The 16340-nt window shown below is 43.4% G+C and overlaps 1 pseudogene; it reads right to left on the reverse strand.

Moving 5' to 3' along the window:
* Nucleotides 1–241: 241 nt before the first annotated feature.
* The window catches only part of LOC124514351 (developmental pluripotency-associated protein 4-like), a 38727-nt pseudogene continuing 22628 nt past the window's right edge, over nt 242–16340 (reverse strand).

The following is a 16340-nucleotide window of genomic DNA, read 5'->3' on the forward strand; positions in this document are numbered from 1 at the left end:
TCATTACAGTTAATATCGCAGAAATTCCCAACTTAAAACCTAAGCCTCTGGAGCCCAACACAGAAAGCCCCAGGCCCTGTTGGGGGTCTGACAGTGACCTCTGCAACCCACCAGGCTGTGTCCTGTAAGCAAGCGTGGAGGGTGTGCAGTATTTTGTGGGCCCCAGATATGAGTGGCACGACAGAGTTGGTTAGTTCCTTTTCTACCACTAATTATCAAACCAGTTGTACTCCTAGTATTGTCATCTCATTGAAGGTTTTTTCACAAATGCCTTATTCCCCCAAATACATTTGGGATACAGCCTATTACCCTCCAGGTGTGGGGATGGAAAATTGCAGCCAGGTACAAGGAAGAGAGTGTGTGCTCTCCCTTGTTTTTTAAGGCACCCAGGCTTGGCCTGCATGAAATTGTAGGCAAACCCAACCCTTGGGTCTGCAGACATCACAGGCCTCCTGTAGCAATTCCACTGTCTGCATCTTCCCAGCCCTGGCTGCAATTCTGGACCAAGAGGCAAACGCAGCCTTTGGGGCCAAGGCATCGACTCCCTCCAGGAGAGTATCAGACCCAACCAACCCCCACCCTCAGGGAGCGCAGTCATTTCAGGAGGATAGGTTCTATCAGAAGATGCCTTTTTTTCCTCCTCCCCCCCCCCCCCAACTTCTTTGCAGAGAACTATCCCCTTTGTCCACCTCTAATCTTTTGTATGACAGCCTAAGAATCTTAGCCTCCTTTGCCGGGACAGGTAAGTTCTTCTGATTAGGGTAAGCATATTCTGTTACTTACCTGCATCTAATTTCTGGCCTTCAGTGCTCAGCTTTGGTTGCTGGCGGCAGGCCCACATGATGTCTCTGTGAAGCATATTGGCTGGTGGCAGTTGAGAAGGTAATGGGGGAATTGGGATTTTCTTACCAAGTCTTGCTCTGCCATTGCCTTGTGCTGCCTTTTGCTGTTCAGTCCTATTCACTGAGGTTCTTTGTCACTTTGGTTCACCGGAAGCCTACTGTTTATAGCTTCTCCTGATAGAGATTTGCAAGCCAAATGGTGGTCTGCTGACTTCCTCATGGAGTTCCTTTACCCTGTAGCCTGCTGCTTTCTCCATGTCCAAAGAGAAGTCCAGGGTCTCCATATGGTGTTCAATGCCCTTGTTAGATGTCCAGTGACTGCTGCTTTCAAATGACACGATGAGCATGCACTCATCAGAAAGGCCTAGTGAGGGTTGGTGTATAGATTCACTTTCTCACCAGACCAAAGGAGAGCTCTTTGGTGATGGCCTTCAGAGAGGAATTTCTGGGGGGCAGTTGTTCAGCCTGCATTATCTCTTAGGTCACCATAGGATCTCCAACCTCTGCTGCCCGTGTCCCGTAGAGCTATCTCTATCTTTAGAGTTCCCAGTCCAAGTATTGGAAAGGCTGGTCTGTAAGTTCTGGCCCTGCTAGAATATTCTAAATCAATATGTAAACAGTCCTGCTCAAGGTGATCATTAGGATCAGCAAACAAAATTGCCAGGGTTTAATTTCACAGTAGGGTTATGGGCTAGGATTCCCTGATAGTTCCCCCACTCAGCCAGTAGTAAGCCAAAATCCTCCCTCCATTCCAGCAGAGTAAGTACTTAATGATATGCATAGACTGTTACTGGTTGGCCAGGTGACTTTTTTGGCACCCTGTAAAACTGTACGAGTAGCAGCAACTGCTCAGACAGGGTGGCCACACTTGGTTCTTTTGGTGGGGGTTGGGGGGGGAAGCCAACAGGTTGGAGAAAATCGTCAACATTTGGATTAATACTGCCACTCCAATACCTTGTCTTCTATGCACCTATGATTCGAAAGATCTCTTGATCAGGCCAATCCCAAGGTGTAGGGACTGGAAGCAGACTCTTGGAATATCAAACGCTCTGGCACTCCTCTTCAAATCAGAGGCTCAGCTTCTAATCCTTGTAATGCCTTGTACAAAAACTAAAATAGCCGTAGTTCAGAATTGAAATGTGGTAGAATCCAGTTATGCTTAGGAACGCCCTCAGTTGGCATCTGGTAGTGGGTGCTTTGAGCACAGCAAGTCTTAGTCAGTGGGCGGCTTTACCCTTGTTAGGCTGCAGCACAGGTAGATTATTTTACGTGCAAATCACCTTGTGGGGAGTAGACCTTGTATCCACAGTCAGCAGGTGACTTAACAAGCAGATAGTGTTGTCAAAAAGGCTTTTGTAAGTAGAACTGGAGGGTCCTCCAGTCACTAGGCAACAGTTTCCCCCAAATAGGGGCAATTCTTAAACTGGAGGTAAAACTGTCTAACAGTAATGGTGGGAAGTTCTAGGACCTGGTTCCTGCCATTCAAAAGCAAATAACAATTGGGTCCTCCCTATCAGAATACAGAATGACATTTTTCAAAGTTGAGGCAGAACCATCCATAGGTCCTGGGTATAGTAGTCAGGAACACCTATAGATTGGGCACATACAGATCTATGTCTAACTGAATCAAGTCAGGAGGTCTTTGACAAAATAAGTACTCAGAAGAAAGTAGTGTTTTTATTTTTGTTTTGTTTTTTGCTTTAAAACATGGGCAAAATAACATAGGGAGACGTGCAAGGTCTGAGCCCATATTAAAAGCTTGGAAGACTGGGTGTATGCTCTTACAACTTCCTCTTCAAAGGATATGGTATTTTACTTGGCATTTTGTCATCTCTCAACATGATGGAAACAGGTTCTTACTAGCTTTACCTGGTTTTCCATCTGCCCATACAACCTTCCTCACTTGTTCATAGGTCTCCAGGGACTAGGTCAGCAACCAAAGCTGCCTGTCCCAGTGTAGTCGTCTGTAGTCCGGAGGTTGGTTTAGGAGGTACTTGCAGTCTGAAATGCTCTTTTTCTGGAAAAGTGACTTGAGCATTCAATTTACAAAGCCAGTCTCAAGGGGATGGGACGCTTGGGCGTCTATTGAAACTTATTTCTGTACTGACTTTCTATTCCATAGGCTACAGAAAGCCTTTTCTGTTCCCCAGTAAATCCTGTTGTAGATACTTGTCTACTGGAACTTTTTGCTACTTTAATAACTGAATCAGTGGCTCCAGTGTGTCCTAAAACGTCCATGGACTACTGTCCATTTCCCCTGGGCTCCTGAGGGAAAATCACTATTGGCTTAGCCGGATCAGTGGGAATACCTGGGCCCCTTTGCTCCTCATCAGAGCCTGCATCTGATTTACCCCTTGACACTTGATTTCTCTTTTTTACCCCCTCTTTGACCTTTCTATTTTTGTCTAGTGTCCTTCTTCCTTACAGTAAGCACACCAGTTCTTACCCAAGGGACCTCCCTGATTTCCCCCCCCCCCAAGAACCCTGAATTTGTGAGAAGTGACCAGAGATTCTACCTCTTCATCTTTGTTTTCTGCCATGGTGCAGTGTGAATGTTTACCCACCAGCTACAATGAGTTCGTCTTTCATTTTCCATCCAAGTTTTATGACCTTAATGTCAGGAGCACTGTAGGATAAAGGCTTTTCTGTTGAGCCCTCTTTCTGAAAACAACCAGGATGAACTTTTTGTACGATTTCAGTCGAAGCATGTTGGTGTCCTTCAGATCCCAGTATAGTTCCAACAAGTAAACAGCAACACCAGCATCGGGACTTCGATCAGCATCCTTTATTTTTTTTATTATGAAATTTATTGTCAAACTGATTTCCATACAACACCCAGTGCTCATCCCTACAGGTGCCCTCCTCAATGCCCATCACCCACCCTCCCAGCCCCCATCAACCCTCAGTTTATTCTGTTTTTAAGAGTCTCTTATGGTTTGGCTCCCTCCCTTTTTTTTTCCTTCCCCTCCCCCATGGTCTTAAGTTTCTCAGGATCCATATAAGAGTGAAAACATGTGGTATCTGTCTTTCTCTGTAGGACTTATTTCACTTAGCATAACACTCTCCAGTTCCCTCCGTGTTGCTACAAAAGGCCATATTTCTTCTTGCCAAGTAGTATTCCATTGTGTATGTAACATTCATCAGTTGATGGACATTGAGGCTCTTTCCCTAATTTGGCTAGTGTTGAAAGTGCTGCTATAAACATTGGGGTATGAGTGCCCCTATGCGTGAGTACTCCTGTCTCCCTTGGGTCAATTTCTAGCAGTGCTATTGCTGGGTCATAGGGTAGATCTGTTAATTTTTTGAGGAACCTCCATGCTGTTTACCAGAGTAGCTGCACTAGTTTGCATTCCCACCAACAGTGCAAGAGGGTTCCCGTTTCTCCACATCCTCTCCAGCATCTATAGTCTCCTGATTTGTTTCGCTCTGACTGGCGGGGTATGGTATCTCAGTGTAGTTTTGATTTGTATTCGCTTGATGAGTGATGTTGAGCATCTTTTCATGTGCCTGTTGGCTATCTGGATGTCTTCTTTAGAGAAGTGTGTATTCAAGTTTTCTTCACTGGATTACTTGTTTTTCAGGTGTGGAGTTTGGTGAGTTCTTCATAGATATTGGGGTACTAGCTCTTTGATATGTCATTTGCAAATCTCTTTTCCCATTCCATTGGTTGGCTTTTAGTTTTGTTGACTAGTTTCCAGTGCAGAAGCTTTTTATCTTCATGAGGTCCCACTAGCTCACTTTTAATTCCCTTGCCTTTGGAGATGTGTCAAGTAAGAAATCGCTGCACCTGAGGTCAGGTTTTTCCTGCTTTCTCCTCTAGGGTTTTGATGGTTTCCTGTCTTACATTCAGGTCCTTTATCCATTTTGAGTTTATTTTTGTGAGTGGTGTAAGAAAATGGTCTATTTTCATTCTTCTGCATGTCGCTGCCCAGTTCTCCCAGCACAATTTGTTAAAGAGCCTGTCTTTTTTTTTTTTTCCATTGTATATTCTTGCCTGCCTTGTCAAAGATTAGTTGGCCATACGTTTGTAGGTCTAGTTCTGGGTTTTCTATTCCATTGGTCTATGTCTGTTTTTGTGCCAATACCATGCCATCTTGATTATAGCTTTGTAGTAGAGGCTTAAGTCTGGGATTGTGATGCCTCCTGCTTTGGCCTTCTTGAATATTTGGTTATTCGGGGTCTTTTGTCATTGCATACAAGCTAGATCAGCATCCTTTAAATGGAGCCTGCATGCCTCTTGAGCCTTCTTTCACTCTAATGGTGGTTCACCAGCTGTGAGAAGCTTATTAAAATAGGAATATCTACCCAATGTCAGGGAATTGCAAATATTGAGGTAAAAAGCTCATTCTGAGATCATCATACTAAGGGGTTATTGTTTATCCAGCTAAACAGATCCAAAGTAGAAAAACCACTGTAAGACATTAAGTATGTGGCCAGTTGTCCATGCTGATTTATACTACCAGTGGGGAAACTGCCTCAATGAGCATTGCCCTGCTCTGGCTGGAATTGTTCCCTGGCCAAACTCAGTCCTTTGCTGGGATCTTCCAGGAGGTGTCTACTCCAGGTTCCAGTGCTGCCCCGAGTTCATACTGAGGAGGGAGTGAAGCTCTGGAAGGTTCTGGAGGGCTCCAGCATTTCCTCTAGAGGATGTGGCAAATCTGCCAGAAACGGGAGGGGGGGGTGGAAGGGCAGATCAGGGATGTATAATTTGTAATCTTCCTTCAATTTCCCTATCTTGTAGTACCAGGGCAGTAGCCTTCTTTGCTGGCCTCTGTACCATCAGGTTAGATCATCTCTTTTTCGTCCCCTGGTGGAATAGCATAAGGGCTTGCACAGAAAGGCTTTCTCTTCTTGGCCAGCCCTCTTGCAGTACAGCTCCACCTGCAAAACCGTATTTTAAGGAGGCTTCTAAAGGCCATTGTTAACCAGATTCTAAAGTGTATGGAAGCCATTCTGTATTACAATAAAAGATGACTCTTAAGGGTGAATAAGAATGGAACTACTTATTCAAAATGCACCAGAGCAGACTATCAGCTAAACTACACACTCCATGTCCTAGGGCTGTCACCCAAAATCACAAAAGAGCTGCTCTCCTGACAAATCAAAACCAAACTGGGTAAAAAGTCTCTTTGCACTCAAATAGGTACTCAAACAATAGAAATGGCTCATAGCTCAAATGGGAAGGACCAAGGGAGTTTCTGGTCTTAGAAACTGTCCGCTCACCCAGAGGTCAGTTTCTTGCCCCAGTGAAGAGCACTGGGGCTGACTACCATGTGGTGGGGGAACCAAAGGGAGAGTCCTCTGGAACCAAAGCATGTCTGGCAGCTGCAAGGGATGGTCCCCAAAATTGCCCTGGCAAGGGCAGGCTAACCATAAGCAGCACCCCTACTGGCTGGTTCAACAAAGTTACCAAACCTAGTCCAATCTGTTCCTTCATAGGACAGACGAATAAGTTAAGATACATGTCAGGACTAGGAAATCCACTTGAGTTGGCCATCTTTGCTGTTAGCTGGTGTCTTGAATAGTGTCCTGAAAAACCATCCTGACCTGGTGAAGGCAGGGGCTTCTAAAGAAGGAAGCGAAGGGACACCAGTTGGAGCTGCCATGCTGACTGGAGCGATCAGTCCTGGGTCTTCAGTTGACGTCTCAGAATGTGTTGATGAGCTGATGTAGTGCAATGTGTGTTGGGTGTTGTAGTTCAGTAACTGGCATCAGTTACCTTTACCAGTTACATGTAAGCCACTACTCGAATTGAGACACCTGCTAAAACTAAGATGCTACTCCTTAAATTACATGAAGTAATCCTCAGTTTGTAACGTAAAATATCTGAGCACTTAAGTCTTGATTCTTGCCCTCCTATTCCTTAATCCATGACAGCAAAAGCTAATAAAGACCTAGGTCACTCTTTCAAGAGTAGAAGTGGTTGTATCTTATTCTAGGACTATGTGGATCATTGGAAGCCTTGAGCTTGCTAGAGTTAGAGGTTGTCCAGAAGCAACTAGTAGTTCATACTTGTTTCTGTAGTTCTATGACCCCTCGATCTGTCCAATTAGGAAGTATCTCTAATGGTCTGGAATACAGAAGAAATAAGTACTTGAAACTTGTAGAGAACTGTAGTAAAGCCTGACAAAAGGTAAGGCCAGCTCTTTGGAAAATAGCACCTTCTGTCAAACTTGCCTTAAGTAGCTCTCAGGCTACTTAATTTTTGTCACGTTGGGGTTCACCTTGAACTTCCTGTTCCTTGAATCAGTTTTGAATCTGGTTTTGCCACATGAGATTTTTTTTCCCCCCTAGAACTCCGAAAACGACAGTTGGGCTGAAATATTTTTCAGGTCTTGACTAAGGTCCAATAATTCAGTGGTTGTATCACACAGGATGTTCGTGGAAACACTTGAAGCAATGTGAGAACTTGTATCACTGAATCTGAAGTTCACTTAGAGAGTTGTCAGCTGAAGATCAGAAGGCTTTTGGGGGGTTAATACCTAAGGGAGATAGAGACTGGACTAGGCAGTGAAGAACATTTTTTTTTTTTTTTACATTGCTGTGTAAGGTTAACACTCCTGAAAAGAGGAGGAAGAATCCACTAGGAAGAGCTTGAACTGCAATGTAGCTCTGAGAAAGTTTCAGCCAGCCCAACAGGGAGCTCCAGCACAAAGATGGCTTATAGAAGGATCTCAGGAAATGGCCATTATCTGGTTCTCCCACAGTGCCCAATTACTGCATAGGAGCTCCCGGGAAGAATGTGGATTCAGCTAGAACTAGGTCAGATCCTGAAGGAACTAAGCTAGAAGTCCCCTCTTTTTAGAAGGGAGATGGGAATAGTCCACCTCTATGGCTGCCACACAAGCTAGAGTGGAAGATCCTCCATAACTTGAAAGATAGCTTGTCTAGAATGGAGTAAGTTGAGCAAAGTGGCCAGGCAGGATTTCTTGGCTTAGGTCTAGAATAGACCATAGGGCATTCAAAGCTGAATGTAGAAGTTAGTCTCCACAACGCCCCTGCCAGGGAGAAGGATCTCTGAATTGCATTGCCTGAATTGTCCCTCATGGGGCTGAAAAGGGAAAGCTTTCCTGTAAACTCATTGGCTTAGTCATTGAAGGTGGGCTGCTTCTCCAAAGACTTGGACCTGGTGTGGCACAGCTCTCTGAAGCTGAGTTAGACCTTGGAACTGGTATCCAAAGGCAGTATACTGAGCTCTCTCTCTGCCCCTAGGTGTAGTAAGCCCTCCTTTGGGAGGGAATCTGGGTGGTGCATCTTCTGTGTCTACCACTGCCAGTGTCTCATAAGAAATATTGGCCAGGTTACTTCGTGTCCTTTAGGATGTTCAGGGGGAAAATTACCCTTGGCATCCTTCTAATGGCACAGACGGATAAAATCTACATCAATCCCCATCATGGCTTCCAGAGAAAACCAGTGCTGAGGCATTATGGTAGATAAGCTTGAGTTACATCACAAGGCTGACAAATATTGGGGGGAAAAGGGCCCTATGCTACTGGGGCTAAACAGTATAAGTGGCTTAGTTTGCACAGTGATGTGATAGGTGGTCACAGTGCTGCACACTTTGAGATGAGTGGTGCTTAGGAGGGTTGTTCCAGCTTTCCTGGGAATGTCTTGCTACGTTGAGTCCAAGGAACTTTCTGTCACAAGAGGTAAAAGTATTCCAGTCCGAAGCCTAGTTGTTACAGTTGCTTGAACTAGACATGGTATCAGCCCCCTAGTTTTGGTACAAGAGATCCAGGGATTCTTAATACATGTACAAATTCGCATAAAAATGTGAGTGCTGAATATGAGGGTATATTTACACTGAGATACAGCTGTTGGAAGGGTTGGAGGTGTCAGCCTCCTCACAACCGACCACCACGTATTCCTTAGGCTAAAATAGCGTTAGCAATCAACTCACATGGTGAAAGGAGAAAGAATTGAAGGTGACATCTAAGGGTGACATTTTCCTGGCCCACTCTGAGCAATTTACTTTGCCTTACTGCTATCTCTTAACTCCTCTGAATTTTACATCTGATAAAACTCTTTCATCTAGACTATGACTTAGTTAAGGGGTTATACCTAAGTCACCTGTTATCAGTGATGGCCACAAAAACAAATAGTTGGTAACCAACAGTCTTGATATTCTGCAAAAATAAATCAGACTGGATTGAAACCATACTCTGATCTTTGAAAGATCTTTGTATTTAGAATAAAAAAAAATGGTGACAACAGAAGGGACTAGTGTGACTCATGAGGTTCTCTGAACCTTTGTTATCATTTGGGAAATTGAGTCAATGGTGGAGGGCAAGCCCGATTATCCTTCAAGTATTTTCAGCCCATTTTGGATGCCTTGTTTTTTGTTTTTTTTTTTTCTTCAATTTCCAGATTCTGCATGCAAGATGAAAATCCGATCAATGGGTACTTACTTCTATCCCTGGTTCTATTTCCAGATTAAACATTCTTAGTCTTGAGGTTGATCTGGAATATTTCCTTAGAAACCAGAATTAGTATTTCAAAATGATTATTTTAAATGCTGTGCAATACCGTGTACTTGAAGGCTTAAAAACTGTGGCCATATAAGCTATCAAACTCCATATATTACAGATATAATAGTAATCATTCTATATATCTTAATCCTGGAAACTAAGAAACTATGAATGAACTGCTTGTCTAAAGAAGGGACAAGCAGATCAACCTATTCAGTAAACATTTCTTTGAAGCCCGAGGCTTTCCAACTTTCTGAGAAATAGAGCAGTGAAATTTTCCTTAAGACCTAGATCAAGGCTAGGTTTGTCCTGGCCTTGAGTTTCATAGCACCTTGTTTTGTCCTAAATACTCCTGGAAAAGTAATCTGGATGAACGGGTGTGTACTGACTACATTCATATTGAAACCCCTGGAGGGCTGAGATTTGGCAGCCCTAGATTCAAGAGTAGGATCCCAGAGGAGACCATTAGTGGAACCAGAGAAGTAGGTTTAAAGGAGCCATCAGAACCTTTTGGGTAGAGACTGGGAGATCTACATAGGGTTCCATGCAAGACTGCTTGCCTGATCTGTAGTACCAGTTAATGTACTTCATTTTTGGTAAGCCACTGGTAAAAAGGAAGAATCGTGTACACGGGACCCTTTTCTTCACCTACCATCAATGATGAGGATTTCAGCCAGCTGGCAAGAGATTGATTCCCCGGATCCCATTTGATGACTTCATTTTTGTCCACTTGTCGCAGCAGTGCTGAGCCTTGGGTTCCCCCTATGTTGAGATAGGAGATGAAGTTTTGTATACAAGATAGTGAGGCATATGTTTTTTTGGATCTATGCCTATAAAATGGAGAAGTGGGAAACCGAAGAATTGGTGGTGCAGTGTGACCAAAACAGCTTGAGCTACCCTTATGGGAAGCTCTAGAGCTGGATTCTTTGATAATTGTTCTAAATGGATTAATATAGCCATGTCTTGATCTTGCCATGTGAGCTGGTCAGTGGATGTGGGTCAGTGTGGGAAGAGCAAGGACCTTAGGCATGAGGTGGCCTTCTGCAGCTGAAGCAATCCATGAAGGGGCAGCTAAAGGTTGTCTGTACCACACTTAAGATACCTCCTCGAAGGATTTCTGGCTCCTGTGTCCTGCATCAGTGTTCAACAGATAGATCTGATTTCTCCCACTGAAAGCCTCCTGGCCTCCTTGTTAGGGCATGTTGAGAGCTCTGTCTAGAAGTGAAAGTTGACAAAGTAGATGAAAGCAGGTCAGAGTGGCATCATCTTTGAGGCCTTATATAAATGAGCTGGAAATTCAGAAAAAATGGCAGATGATTCTAACCTGGCTAAATACCATATATACTACATGCTATACAGTTAGACTTTGGCTTTGTTTCTTGTGAGCCTATGTGTACCAATTGGTTTACAGGCTATAGCTTCCTGTTTCCTGGCTCATCCTAAGTAAGTCCATTGCCTGAACGGTTTTCAAGGCCAGGTCTGGGTCATTGATGACAGTGGTTAGCATGTAAGCTTGTAGTCACAAAACACATGTGAGAATAAAAATATTCATGGTTATTGGGCAGAATAGAATCTACTAATGTGTTGGTAATCCATTCCTCAATGACAAATGATCATAGTATTTCAAATTGTGATTAAGTTGGCCTAGAGAAGATCCTGAGACCAGGATTCCGACCTGCTGATAGTTTAAAGCCAAGGAATGGGGAGTTTGAAAGGCAAGAACCCCAATGAAAAGAATACATATTGAGGTGCTGACAGAATAACTTTTCCATTTTCTCCTTGCCTGAACTTTAGAACATATTGCCTAAGATTTTCTAGAGCTTCCATAGAGCCTTGCACAGGGCACTTCAGATACTGAAAATCCTAGTCCCACTGGGAAATTTTGCCTGGAGAACAAGATGACCAACAGCATCCTTTTGTTTCACTTGTCCCTTTACACTGCCTTCGTAACCACTTTAAAATGTGAGTGTCTCAAATCAGTGTCCCTAACAGACAAATTAAAAAATGTCTAAAGATGGTCGCTAGTTCATGGATGAATTCAAATCACAGGGTCCCTATTGCTTTTGTATATGCAAAACTAATAAACTCAAAACCAGGTATTGAGTACTTACAAGGTGGTAAACATGACTACATTTCAAGGACAAGATGTTAGGTATACCCTGAAGTTACTTTGCATCCCTTCATAAAAAGAGAAGAGTGAGCGATCTTATAGTTGATTTTTATGAAATACAAAATGGTCAGAAGATTGCATACCCATCACTGGCTTAGGATTAGCAGCAGGTAAACCTGAATCAGAACAGAGACAGATATTTTGAGAAGCCCATCACTTTGTAAGCTTGAGAGAGACTGCAAGGTGAGGAGGGACAGAAAGGGGAAGAATACCAAGCAGGCTCCATGCTGTCAGCCCAGAGCCCAATGTGGGGTGCAGTCTCCTGAACTGTGAGGTCATTACCTGAGCCAATATTAAGAGTTGGATGCTTGAATTGACTGAGCCACCCAGGTGCCTCTGATAAGTGCATCATTTGTTTCAAGCTCCTTCGCAGAGAGTATAGGTTGTATTTAGGGACTTACACCATATGTGGACAGAAATGGACAATGATCTTTGGGTGAAACCCTTGAACCTCTGTACTCAAAGTAGAGATTATCAAGATCAATGAAATCTGGTCTTTATTTAGCTCATGGAATATGTTGGTCACTGTGATTAGGGCCCTGAAGTTCAAGTTCTGTCTCCTATTAAGGTAACCTTTTGTTGGTACTAGATTTTACCCTTTGAAAGGACTAGATTGGCTTGAAATGGTGGAAGAAGGCCTGTAAAATCCAATTGAGAAAAATAGCTGGTGTCAGTTTAAAACTACGACTAAGAACTAGGCCTGATAAAACAAGTCTCCAACAAACAAAATACTCGAAGAACCAAGGGTATTCCTTGAGCCTTCTTCACATCATTTATAACAGATCTTGCAAGTGCCAGGTACCAAAACAGGATTAAAAAGAATAGTAAAGGGATTTTGAGGGAAATGCTCATATGGAAGGAAATGCGAAGGAAGCCTGTGAAGGCCATGAGAACCATCAGTCTGATGGAGGTGAGACCCCAGTGAAGGAGAAGTTTGGGTAGAAACAGCCAAGATGGCCACGCAGTCTAAGGAAAGTTTGGCATTACTGTCAGAGTGCTCAAATTATCTATGTGGTCCCCTGTCGACCAGGAAAGGCTCTTAGTGCCCTGGACATGTTGTCACTGGGAAGTAACTGTAGTATAAATGCAGAAATGGACTTTAAAGACTAGGAAAGATGAGATTGGTAACCAGTCATAATGAATCTACATTAATCGCCTCATCCTGGGGTGAGGAGTTGTATGAATGCTTTGAGGAATTGAGAGGTTAGGAAATGGGAAGTTAAAATTCTCCTAGGAACTTGCCCTCTTTACAGGACCTTCTCTTGAGTCTTCTGCTTGAGTCAAGTGTCCCTAGGTCTTAAGCTGTGGAAAATGAATGAAAACAAAGGGAGTCTGATCAGATTGTTTTCAGTCATTGGGTAAATCCAGACAACATCATCTGAGTGATCTAATACAGGGAGTTTGTATTCAGAAATAATTCTCATCCAAAGGGAGTGAAGCCACACTGTAAACAAGTAGACCCAGTGAAAAATACTAGAAGAACCCTTTTAGAAATAGAGCCGAATATAATGTCACTTAACCACTGTTGGTCATCTTCCCCCCCCCAACCCCCCCCCAAAAAAAAAACTGGCCATGGATATCTTGCTTCCTACTCCAAGAATGTGCAATACCCATCCATGGGGAATAGAGTTAATACCCCTCCTTTTCTCTCAGGAGCATTGCTGGAAGAAAAAAATCCCACACAAAATCAGTGATCAGTCCACTGAGTGTTTTTTTTTTTTGTTTTGTTTTGGTTTGGTTTTTTTGGACATGGTGGCTGACAGCAGAGGTCCTGAGATGAGCTTGTGTATCATGAAGCCAGACTGCCTCTTTGGTATCCTCAAATTCCCAGTAAGGGAAAACTCCTGGATCTTGATACATTTCTTACTGAAGACGGCAAAAGAAAGGCCACCTTCCAGTATCAATTAAGGTTCTAGGCAGTGACGTGAACGAAAAAAATTCAAGATCTCGAAGTGGGGAAGCTAGAGTGTAGGAATTCCCAGAATGCATAATTGGAATGGGAATGGTAAGTGGTACAACCCTAGCAGTGTTCTTAGCCTGTGGCTAAAAACTACTGTTATGAAGATGACCAAATGGAAGGTTTTCCAACTTGCCTTTTAATGGCCAAGATAGAACCTTTAATACTGCTTCCTGGAAGGAACTGGCAATAAGACCTGAAGACTACATCTAACTTCAGGTGAAAAATGCCATCAGTGGGTGTCTACTTTGTGTCAGGCAAGATAGGTCCGAGTGCCTACCCAGTGAATATAAGATCAATATCCCTGCCCTCAAGCTTCACTTGAGTAGACTGAATGTAATCAAGTGTTCCAGGCAGTCAGAAGTGTTCACCCTACATTTGGGATAAAGGGGAGTCAGAAAAGTAACTGCAAGCATGGAACTTTTAGGTGGTCAGGGTCGAATTCCCTGAAGGGATTCAGATGTGAAATGGAGACAGTAAGCAGGTAGCTCTTCAGAGAAGGCAGACATGAGTGAGGTTCTACGGGTGTCTTCCTGACCAGAAAGCAGGACGACTCCCAGCTCTCCCCCAGAAAATGAGAGATTGGAGTTATTAATCAGTTTGTTCCCTACAGAGAATGATCTCCATGGGTGTTCAGTCTTCTACACAACATGGAAACAGCTGATACACTAAAAATTGAGTATTGGTCAAAAAGGAACCAAGTTTTCTAGGCAGAAGTGTGTTCTCCATCTGTCTGAAACCCTCAGGTACATGGAGGCTGGTGCTAGAGAGAAAAGGCTACCAGATGATTCCCCTGGCCCTTTACTCAATTACATCATTATTTTAGTTTGACTTGGGGCTGACTAGCAACCACTGTTCGACTTCAACATCTTACTATGTTAAAAAATACTCTATTGAAACTATCGAGTGCCTTTGCTTTGGGTGACACTTTGGAGGACCGTTATTGGAGGCAGAACCAGGTCTCTTCTTCACTTTAACCTTGCTGTTGTGCTATCCAACATTTGGGAGAAATCACTAATATATTCAAGGTAAGGACCATAAAACCAGGCAGTCTCATTCTTGTTCTTGATAATAGAACATGCAGGCCACTATCTGAGGGCCACACTTTAGAGATCTACCTCATAGAGAAACGATCTTGATTTTGAGAGGTTTATTTGCACTTCAGTCTACTTTTTGAAGGGCCAAATGAGCTTGAAAGGCTAGGAAGGCATGTAAGCCTTCATAATGTAAGAGAAACACCTCCTAACTGTTCAAGTATTTAAGAAATACTTTACCATGTCCACAACAGAGGATATAACTGTAGGAAACAAGAACCTGTTGTTCTTACTGTTGTCTTCAGTTGACATTAAACTGGGTTCTGTTAGACTGAGTTGCCAATATGGGATTGAATGTGCAATCCCATGATACTGGGGTAGATTGATAACCCCTGAATGTCTTGAAGGCTGTTTGAAAGTGATAGGGGGGAGGTAAAACAATTAGGGTCTTTGGCCACGGTAGCAAGTCCCTTATCGGTGAGGCTCAGGTGTGATACAGAAGTCCTGAGGAACGAAAGTCAGCTGCTTGGTTGGGCTTAGGCAAAGATCCAGTTAAAAACTTCCCATGTAACCTTGACAATGTTGCCCACAAAGTTAGAAAGTCCACGTCCCTAAGATTAGAAAGTCAGGTGAAGTTTTCCAAGAAGCAGGCATCAAGATTGATCTGCTGATTAACTGGAATACAACTAAAATGTGAGAAGGGAGAAGAGTAGGGGAGAGACTGGGATAGAAGGCAGGTCTGATGCCTGAAACAAAAGGAATGAGGATTTACACCATCGTGTAGTGTTGAGAAACTTGCTGTCAATGAGAACTCAGGCCCTAAGACTGTTCCAGAAGGATTTTTGCATCCTTCTGTGCTGTGTTCAACTCCTGTAATGGCTGTGCTGTCATTAGCTGGAAGCATCCCAGGAAAAATGGGGCCATTGTGGATGCTGCAGCTGATTTGGAAAGTCAGCAGCTGGAGGACGTCTCCCCTGGCTAATCTTCTGGTAGATGTTGCCCTTGAAGGGAAATCAGACCACCATATCTTCGTGGCACCAGGGATTACTTCTTGAGAGTGGATAAACCAGAGATGCGTGTTTGAGAGGTAATTCCTCTGATTTCCCTTGGTTAGAGGAAAAGGATTGAGATGAAATCTGAGGTCTTGCCCAGATTCCTCTATTAAATATTTTAGAGCTTTGTGTTTTTCCAGACAGAATCCTGATACTCCTGCATGCTCAGTTCAAGTCTGTTACAGAAACTTCAGTCTAAGTTTGCTCCTTAGACCTCTGACTTTCTGTAGGAAATAAGGGTCTCCATATAAGCTACCAGAGATGCCATCTGGCTCACGTTTAAGCTCTGTGATCTGTTAATTACCTTCACTTAGTATTCCTGTCCAGAATATTGACTTGACTTAGGACCAACTGGGGATATCTGCGGTCCTAGATTTTGTTGCCCTATACCTCTTAACACTAGAGTCCTTGAATTGCTATGAGAATTGGTCTCTGTAGGGTCACTTCCCCAGATCACATGCAGTGCCTTGAGAAGTGCTACATGCCTGGGACTTGCTGTATGACCTATACATTCCATTAAAAAAAAAAAACATCAAATATTCCCTGATCTCTTGGGCCACTTGCATTACTGCTTACCCAGGTCTTCTAAGAAGCAACCATCAAGAGAATTGGGTATTTAAGCAACACTTAAAGGGGAAAATGGCTGTAAAGAATGAAGAGCGGACTGAGCAGGAATGTGGTTCAGTATTGGTTTGATACCTGTGGGGATGGGGTAGAAATAGCAGAGGAAGTACTGTGTAGAAAGAGTGTCGTCAGGACAGCTGACAAAGTCTCATCCAGGACATTGTAGATTTCTGGAGGAAAAACTACCCATAGA

The sequence above is a fragment of the Lynx rufus genome, unplaced genomic scaffold, assembly GCF_022079265.1.
Source record: "Lynx rufus isolate CCGP_SWC_20201006 ecotype Redwood Valley unplaced genomic scaffold, mLynRuf1.p SCAF_2, whole genome shotgun sequence".
In the NCBI taxonomy this organism is placed as follows: Eukaryota; Metazoa; Chordata; class Mammalia; order Carnivora; family Felidae; genus Lynx; species Lynx rufus.